Raw genomic sequence first — 10390 nt, 5'->3', positions numbered from 1 at the left:
TCATGTGGGTCTCCCCTGTGTGCACGTGCAGTTGGTTCTCCTCCCAGGTCTCTGTGGTGATGGTGGTCGCCGCCTGGATGCTGCTTGGCACCCCCCTCATCACAATATCTTTTTATATATCTTATAAATCCATATAATTTGGTGCTGGTCGCGTGGCTTGGGTCCTGGATCCTGTCGCAGTGATGTCTGGACACTGCTCGGCATCCTGCGCATCATATTCTTTATAAATTTTACAAGTCCATTATAATTCTGTTATCCTCTTTCAATGTTGTATTGTGTAAATTGTGTAAACACAACATCCATTGCATGTTGTGCGTCTTGGGAGAGAGATCCTCCTCTGTTGCTCTCCCTGAGCTTTCTTCCTAGTTTTTCTCCCTGTTAAAAGGTTTTAGAGAGTTGTTCCTTAACTGATGCGAGGGTCTAAGGACAGGATGTTGTGTTGCTATAAAGCCCACTGAGGCAAATTTGTAATTTGTGATATTGGGCTATACAAATAAAACTGACTGTGGGGAGAAACTGGAGAAAACCCACGCAGACATGGGGAGAACATGCAAACTCCACACAGAGGACAACCTGGGATGACCCACCAAGGTTGGACTACCCCCGGGCTCGAACCCAGGACTTTCTTGCTGTGAGGCAACCGTGCTAACCACTGCGCCACCGTGCTGCTGGCAAAAATTGTATCATTGAAAACGTAGCGAATTGCTCCGATTTTTCAGAGGACAGCATCTCTGACGGGTTTGGAGATGGTGGATTAATAAGTCGGTCAATAGTGGAGAAAAGCACTTTACTATTGTTAATATTTTCATTAATGATTTTAGACAAAAAAAGACTGTCTGGCCTGTTGAATGTCTTAGTTGTACTTGTTCAGTGTTTCCTTGTACATTCATGGTGAACCTGAAGTTTAGTCTTTCTCCACTGTCCTTCTGCCTGGTGACAGTCTCTCTTAAGCTGCCTAACAACCACCCACTTCTCCAGGGGGCGTTTTGTTTTCTATGCTTTTAGTTTTAACAGGTGCAATGGTGTAAAGATATCTCGTATTTTTGAGTTGAAGTCGTTCACAAGATCCTCAGTTTGTACAGTTTTCTGAAAGGTTTCAATCAGTGAAACGTTTTTTGACTCTGCCGTCTCTCTTTATGTTTGTCAAGGTGTTGCCAGCGCTGCATGATTGTTATCGAGCATTTTCTGCATGAACTCGACAAAGTGTGCTCATGTCTTCCTTCTTGTCCAGCTAGCGTCGAAGAGCCATAAGCCGCTTGTGGGCATAGGGTCTGTTGTGTGGGAGTAGACGCCTGGGGCTGCGAAACGGTAATGGGGCGACCCAGCTGTTAGTTTCATCTTTGAAGACTCCTTCCATCTTCTTCAGAAAGAGCATGTCTTCGACAGATGGTGCAAGCTGGTTGTCGGTATCAGTGCAGCGAAAGTCAGTCTCTCCTAAACTCTGTTCAGTGGGTCTTGAGTATGGGCTTGAAGCCTGAAGTTGATGGGGAGTGGCTTTCGAGTAACTCAGACTGAAGTTCTCCTTCACATTGATGCGGCTGTCACAGGGGGTGAGAAGGCTTGGGCGCCCATTACATGCGTTTTTAGAGCACTCACTTTAGTTGGCTTGTGAGCATTGCCGAGACACACATCGCCTATGATAGATAACCCAGCCCAAGTCGAGCTTCTGTGCGTATGGGTCATTGTCTCTGCCACTGAGCTGCTTTCTCACCTTGTGAGCTCTCAGAAGGTTCCGTCCAATGAGCAGGAGGATGTCTGCATCTAGGTCGAGGGGCAGTATCTCAGCAGCTATTGACCTCAGATGGTGGTGGTGTAGTGCAGCTTCAGGAGTGGGTATTTCTTCCCTGTTGTTAGGGATAGCATTACACTCAATGAGCGTTGGGAGAGGAAAACTAATTTTCCCATCTACTGACTCTATTGTGTAGCCGCAAGTTCTTCTACCTGACGTTTCTACTACGCCAGCGCAGGTCTTCAGGGTGTTTGGTTCAACTTTGCTTTGAATGTCAAACATGTAAAAAAACTCAGTCTTTGCAAGGGACAGATTACTTTGGTCGTCCACAATTGCGTACATCTTCTTGCTGTTGTGTCGCTGACCTTCAGGGAAGACATGCACAAGGCAAATGTTCGAGCAGGATTTTCCAGTGAATCCATTTCCACATACCTTTGTACACGTTGCTTTAACATCCAGCTTTGATGAGCTTGCTTCCTCCTCGCCATGCTGTTTAGGGGCAGAGAGGGACTCGGTTGTTTGTGGTGCTGGGCCAGGGTGAAGAGCTGCCAAGTGCCTCTCACTCTCACACTCCACACACCTGATGGTGACATTACAGTCCTTTGCCTGGTGACTGGTGGATGCAAGGCAACGGTAGGAGATGTTGTTGTCTTTGACGAACTTCTTTCTGTCTGCAAGCAGCATCATCCTGAAACCACTACATCTTTTCAGTGGGTGCGGCTTGTGATGTATAGGACAGTGTCTGTTTAGATCTTCAACTACCCTTTCTACTTTTGTGGTTACCTCTGCTGACACGTCTGTCTTGTGCCTGGTGACTGGTGGATGCAAGGCAACGGTAGCAGATGTTGTTGTCTTTGATGAACTTCTTTCTGTCTTCAAGCAGCATCATCCTGAAACCTCAACATCTTTTCAGTGGGTGCGGCTTGTGATGTATAGGACAGTGTCTGTTTAGATCTTCAACTATCCTTTCTACTTTTGTGGTTACCTCTGCTGACACGTCTGTCTTGTGCACCGTAACTGATGGCTGTCTGTTGTAATTACCCAGGGGCTTTTCTTTCTTGAAGCTGACAAAGGAGATAGAAGCTGTTGTAAAGCTTGGGTCATTCCTTGCTCTGGCCTCTTTCTGCACAAACTCAGAAAAGACAGAGAAAGGTGGGAAGGCCACTCTGTGCTCTTCTTTAAATGCTGACCCAACGGTTGTCCACTTTTCTTGGAGGTGAAAGGGTAGCTTCTCCACAATTGGACCTACTCCCCTTGCTGTGTCGAGGTAACTTAAACCAGGTAAATATCCATCTAGCTTTGCAGCTGACAGTTCTAAGAGCAAGTCTGATAGCTCGCGGAGCTTTTGAGGTTCTTTGCTGGAGAGCTTTGGGAAGTTCTCTATTCTAGAGAACAAGGCTCTTTCTATTGCCTCTGTTGAGCCATAGCATTCTTCGAGTCTTGTCCAGATCATACCTAGACCAACAGATGGATGACGTATGTTGACTGCTTTGACCCTTCTAGCATGTTCTGAAGACTCTGGGCACAGCCACATGATGAGCAAGTTTACTTCTTCACTGGCAGTAAGACCAAGGTCTGCAATGGTACTCTGAAAGGTAGAATTCCAGCTGAGATAATTATCCGGCTTGTCATCAAACTTAGTCAGTCCTCCAGTTACCAGCTGGCTCTTTGCTAGGAACCTGGCGAGGTCACTGGTGGTGTTGTCAGTAGGTGCAGGTTTTGGGTTACATCTCCACCGTGGTTGTGGCTCGCTGTAGGAAAGACATTGTTGAAGTGTATCTCTTTGCAGCGCCGGTTTATGCCCTCTGGTGGTGAGGAATGGTACTGATTTGGATCTTTTCTGAAGTAAGACGTGAACTCTGGTGAAGGTTTCACTTGTTTTTGCTGAGGGGTGACGTCATCTTGCTGAGTGGACATGTCTTTCTGTCTTTGCGTGAGCTCAGTGTAGTTGCTTGAGTGTTTATTTATGTACTCACTCACTTTCTGCCCTGGGGTTACTTGGATGGGCAAGAACTCTAACTCTTCACTTCACTCTGCAATAAGCTGAGCAGCAGCAGACTGCATTACCTCTGCTTTGGCCATGAAAGTGTCAGCTTCTTTCTTGGCTTGAAGTGCATCAAGAGTTGCATCTAAGCGGACCTTTTCAACATTTGCATTAGCTTCTATGCGAGCTTTCTCTAATTTAATGTTAACTTCTTGGTCAGCGTAGGCTGCTCTGGCTTTAGCAGCCTGTGCTTCAGCCAGTGCCAGTGCTGCTGCCATACTGGCTCTAGTTGATGCAGTCGATCTATTTGAAGATCCTGCTGACGATCTAACACTCAGCTTTCTTGAAGATTTTGAGGACTTTGAGGAATGAGAGGACAGGGACTTATCCTCCTCACTGTCTTGACCTTGAGCCTCTAAATTTTCCATTATGTCGATGAGTGCTTGACTTGAAAAGGCTTTGTCAGTTACTGACCTCTGGCTGAGTCCGACAGCTAGTTGATGTCCCTCGCAGAGTGCTATCTTTTCACTGTACTGCTACACCCAATGTGTCTCTTGTCCTATATTAGGGTTTTACAGCCAGCTAAACTCTCCCTTGCATCATATCCTCCAAGGAACAGACCATTGTTGTATACGGACGGGATTTAATAACAAGGAAGTGTGAAACTGAAAATAAACATACAGAAAAGCATACATCAGTATACAATACAAAATAGCTTACTCAATCTAGAATTACAGTTAGGATAACTAATCCTCTATTTTTCAGGAAACGAAGGGAAGTATAAAAGTAACATTTTCTTTGCAGGAATAAAATGTAAGTTGTAACTAATCAGGTATAGCACTGAACACTCTATTTACGCTAGCATCAAAGGTATATCCTGAATGCCATCATTAAAATGTGCTGTCATACTACTACTACCACTACTTTCGGCTGCTCCCGTTAGGGGTCGCCACAGCGGATCATCCGTTTCCATTTCTTCCTGTCTTCTGCGTCTTCCTCTGTCACACCAGCCACCTGCATGTCTTCCCTCACCACATCCATAAACCTCCTCTTTGGCCTTCCTCTTCTCCTCTTCCCTGGCAGCTCCATATTCAGCATCCTTCTCCCAATATACCCAGCATCTCTCCTCCACACATGTCCAAGCCATCTCAATCTTGCCTCTCTCGCTTTGTCTCCAAATCGTCCAACCTGAGCGGTCCCTCTAATATAATCGTTCCTAATCCTGTCCTTTTTCGTTACTCCCAGTGAAAATCTTAGCATCTTCATCTCTGCCACCTCCAGCTCCGCCTCCTGTCTTTTCGTCAGTGCCACTGTCTCCAAACCATATAACATAGCTGGTCTCACAACCATCTTGTAAACTTTCCCTTTAACTCTTGCTGGTACCCTTCTGTCGCAGATCACTCCTGACACACTTCTCCACCCACTCCAACCTGCCTGCACTCTCTTTTTCACCTCTCTACTGCACTCCCCGTTACTTTGGACAGTTGACCCCAAGTATTTAAAATCAAATGCCTTTGTCACCTCCACTCCTTGCATCCTGACCATTCCACTGTCCTCTCTCTCATTCACGCATAGGTATTCCGTCTTGCTCCGACTGACTTTCATTCCTCTTCTCTCCAGTGCATACCTCCACCTCTCCAGGCTCTCCTCAACCTGCACCCTACTCTCGCTACAGATCACAATGTCATCCACGAACATCATCGTCCATGGAGACTCCTGCCTGATCTTGTCCGTCAACCTGTCCATCACCATTGCAAACAAGAAAGGGCTCAGAGCCGATCCTTGATGTAATCCCACCTCCACTTTGAACCCAACTGTCATTCCAACCGCACACCTCACCATTGTCACACTTCCCTCATACGTATCCTGCACCACTCCTACATTCTTCTCTGCAACTCCTGACTTCCTCATACAATACCACACCTCCTCTCTCGGCACTCTGTCATAAGCTTTCTCTAAATCTACAAAGACACAATGCAACTCTTTCTGGCCTTCTCTATACTTCTCAATCAACATTCTCAAAGCAAACATCGCATCTGTGGTGCTCTTTCGTGGCATGAAACCATACTGCTGCTCGCTGATCGTCACCTCTCCTCTTAACCTAGCTTCTATTACTCTTTCCCAAATCGTCATGCTGTGGCTGATCAACTTTATACCTCTGTAGTTGCTACAGTTCTGCACATCGCCCTTGTTCTTGAAAATCGGTACCAGTATGCTTCTTCTCCACTCCTCAGGCATCCTCTCACTTTCCAGGATTGTGTTAAACAATCTAGTTAAAAACTCCACTGCCATCTCTCCTAAACATCTCCATGCCTCCACAGGTATGTCATCAGGACCAACTGCCTTTCCACTCTTCATCCTCTTCATAGCTGCCCTCACTTCCTCCTTGCTAATCCGCTGAACTTCCTGATTCACTATCCCTACATCATCCAACCTTCTCTCTCTCTCCTTTTCTTCATTCATCAGCCCCTCAAAGTACTCCTTCCACCTTCTTAGCACACTCTCCTCGCTTGTGAGCACATTTCCATCTCTATCCTTGATCGCCCTAACTTGCTGCACATCCTTTGCAGCTTGGTCGCTCTGTCTAGCCAATCGGTACAAGTCCTTTTCTCCTTCCTTAGTGTCTAATCTGTCATACAACTCACCATACGCCTTTTCCTTTGCCTTTGCCACCTCTCTCTTTGCTTTACGCTGCATCTCCTTGTACTCCTGTCTACTTTCTTCATCTCTCTTACTATCCCACTTCTTCTTTGCCAACCTTTTCCTCTGTATAATTTGCTGAACTTCCTCATTCCACCACCAAGTCTCCTTGTCTTCCTTCCTCTGTCCTGATGACACACCAAGTACCTTCCTAGCTGTCTCCCTCACTATTTCTGCAGTGGTTGTCCAGCCATCTGGCAACTCTTCACTACCAACTAGTGCCTGTCTTAACTCCTGCCTGAACTCCACACAACAGTCTTCCTTCTTCAACTTCCACCATTTGATCTTCGGCTGTGTCTTCACTCGCTTCCTCTTCTTGGTCTCCAAAGTCTAAAATGTGCTGTCATACATGTTACCAAAATTATACAAACTGTAGCAAATATGTAAAAAATACTTCAAAATAAAGATTCTAGCAATGATGGATAATAGCTTTACTTACAGATATTGCCACTCAAAGGGGTAGAAACTAGGTGATGGCTAATGATGGAGCATGAATATTGCTGTGTTGTCACAGGAAAAGGAAGTAGCTGAAACTGCAGTACTTATCTATGCCACTAGAAGGCAAAAGACTCACGATAATGGAACTATGCCCCTAGTGGCGGAGAGACTCTAAAAATAAAGGAAACCGTTCCATTACAGGCGCCCTTGGTGTTACCTCCTCAGGTGCAGCTCTGTTCAGGGCTGTGCGCCAGCCCTCCCAGCCGATCCAGCGTCAGCCCTCCCAGCCATCAAACCAAGACAAAACAAACCTAGATGCAGACGTGGACAAAGACACCGCATGGACGACACTGGGCGAGGCCGCAGCAAACCACGGTTCGCGCTGCCAGCTTTTTTTATTCAAACATTTTTTATTTTCTTTTTATTCAAAAGGTAGATATTCAAAACACGTGAATTCCCCGAGGGGGGGGGGTTCCTTGCAGTGATAGGAATCAGAGAGGACAGCAGCTATTCCACCGCCTCTCATCAGACCTGGTGGGACAGACGAATTTGAAGCCAGCAGGTGCAATCTCAATGAGCGCGACTGTGCCATTTCTGTCCAGGGGTCTCGTTATGAGACAGTGCGTAGGATCCTTCCTAAAAGTGCACGTGCGCACAAAAGCCGAAAACAGTGTGCGCCAAAACAAACAAAAAATCGGACTTATAAAAGCCTGCGTACGTACGCACACCTGCAGGCAATCTTCCCTTTATCCGTCAGTCCACTTGGAAATGTGCGCGCTTGTATCAGCTTCAGGCCCCGCCCTCCACGCGCCCCAAGCCACCGTCCGTGCAACGCGCCGCGTCAGTGCTGATGCACGCGAGCCTGCTGACCAGTGCTACGTCACGGGGAATCATGGCAGCAAGCGAGAGGGAGACGAAGGAAAGGCCTTTCCCGGACACAGAAGTCGAGGTGCTTGTTGGTGAGGTGGAGGTCAGAAAGCAGATACTGTTTGGTGGGGAGGACATGGCTGAAACCACAGACGACCCCGGGAAAGTACTGTTTTATCTTTGATTACATGGCTGTGGAAAGCCCGTAGAGACGTGGCAGAGCGCAGTGGGCCAACGCCTTGTGTCCTTTAGTCCGAGAGTCGGGAGCAGCCGGTGCCGACAAGGTTACCGGCGACGAGAGTCCCGGCGGAGGTGCTGTAGCCGCGGAGCTTCCGGCTGTCCCCAGCACCAGTGCGTCCTGTGCGCATGGTGCGTCTGGAAGTGGCCAGGTTCTGACTGACTGACGCAGTCCTGCAGACACAGAGAGACACCGCCAGTGTAATCGATGCCGTGGCAGACGAGCTGAAGCAGGTTAGAGCTGTGATGTGTAACATAACCGTGATGTGTGAAATGTCATCTACATTAAACATCTTGTCCAGAAATGAACCTTAATTGCTGTGTTGGTGTCTTGCTGCTCTCCCACAGGGTAAGAACACCTGATGTCTTGACTACTCATATTAAGGATGCCACCCAAGACGGCAGGCACACTGCACTCAGGGACGGCTGCGGTACCCAGGCCTAACCATAGAATTTAACCGATGTATTTATTTATTTTTTGGATTTTCTCCTTTTTTCTCCCCAACCAATTACGCCACTCTTCCGAGCCGTCCCGGTTTCTGCTCCACCCCCTCTGCCGATCCGGGGAGGGCTGCAGACTACCATGTCTCCTCCCATACATGTGGAGTCACCAGCCGCTTCTGTTCACCTGACAGTGAGGAGTTTCACCAGGGGGACGTAGCACGTGGGAGGATCACGCTATTCCCCCCAGTTCCCCCTCCCCCCTGAACAGGCGCCCCGACCGACCAGAGGAGGCGCTAGTGCAGCGACCAGGACCCATACCCGGCTTCCCACTCGCAGACACACACGGCCAATTGTGTCTGTAGGGTCGCCCGACCAAGCTGGAGGCAACACGGGGATTCGGACCGGCGATCCCCGTGTTGGTAGGCAACGGAATAGACCACTACGCTACCCGGACGCCCAATTTAACAGAATGATATGATCCCCAAAAGGGGCTTGAGGCAGAAAGGTAAACGTTATATATCGTTAATCCCATCAAGCACATACCTGTCGGCTAATTCCCATTGGCAAGAGAAAGCCCAGAGTGGTTACTACCCGTATTTGTACCGGGGTGGCGCGGTTCCTTCGGGTTGCTCTGTCTAGTGCTGGACCCAGTTCAGCACACAGATCGAAGAGCACGGCTCTAGGGAATCGGAATCGGCTTATTAGCCAGTCATCATCATGGGCCGGGAAATCTTCGTGGTCCCCGAACCATCGTTCCCTCCTAATCCTTCTATTCGCGTAGTCCTCTAGCAGCGCCAGTGCATCCGTCATGCGTCATTACGCACGAGTGTCGCCGCGGTGTCTATATGTTTACAGCTGCGAGATCGACTGCCTCATACCTTGCCGAAATGATCGCGTCAATCAGTGGCAGGCCTATCCATCACACTGGGACGTCATTTCAAGATGGAAGTTTGATAGGTGAACACACTTGCTTTTATTTATGGCGGTTTTGTTATTTTAACGCAAGTACAAATAACACTGCTGGTTTGAATGTTTATTATAACGTGGATCTATAATTAACGTTTGATATTAAGTGAAATTAAATGTGTGAGAGGCACCATGATACAATTTGGCTTCAATTCACCAGCTCACCATCTCCGTGGCCAATTCCCCCCTGCAGTCTCCAAAAGGTCCGTGCGCATGGCTCAGAGTTGAGGTGCAGGCGCGCACATTGTCCCGTCAGGTTTGTACGCAGCGGTTATGAATGAGAGGTTATGGGCACTTGTTGTAGTATTAGGTGCCATGTGGAAGAGAGAGCGAGGCCATGCTGAGGCTGAAGGCAGATCTTACCATGTGGCGCTAAGGTCTAGTTAGAAAGTGACTCTGAGCAAACATAAGTCTTGTCGGCCAAGTCACAACCGCTTTCAGGCTGAATGGAAAAAGGTAGAATGTGTCACTGTAAAGGAATCCTGAGGGGCAGTTCCACATCTCTCTACGACTAAGTTTACACACAGCCAGTAATCCGATTAAAGTGAAGAATCGAATGTTCAATTAAAGTGTCTATATGGTTTTGCAATAATACAGTCTCAATAAGGGCAAGACTCGCTGGATAGTTGATAACTATCCAAGACCCCGCTTCCAACATGGTGTCTGAGACAATTCAGAAAACGTCGCCATTTCTTGTTTTTGTTTGTTTGTTGTTTCTTTAACCTGTCCAAAAACTTTATATTTTTAACTTTATATTGAGCATAAAGATGGTTCCAGTCTCACCCACAAATGTGGCTGTTTACTGCTGCTCAAAAAGAGGAGCCAGCGTACACCTGCTCAGGTGCCCCCCCAACCCCACCCACTCATTCAGCCAGCCCCCCCTCCTCAGCTGTTTCCTATCCAGTATAAATGCCCTTACAAACAGAGGCGAATGAAGAGAAAGGAGACACCAAGGAGCAGCAACATTTCAGCTTTCCGTTTCAATCCGTGGGTGCGTTAATTCCGTTCATAAAATAGAAAGTATG

The sequence above is a fragment of the Lampris incognitus genome, chromosome 9 (genome assembly GCF_029633865.1).
Source record: "Lampris incognitus isolate fLamInc1 chromosome 9, fLamInc1.hap2, whole genome shotgun sequence".
NCBI lineage: Eukaryota > Metazoa > Chordata > Actinopteri > Lampriformes > Lampridae > Lampris > Lampris incognitus.
Note: the sequence above shows the minus strand (reverse complement) of the source record.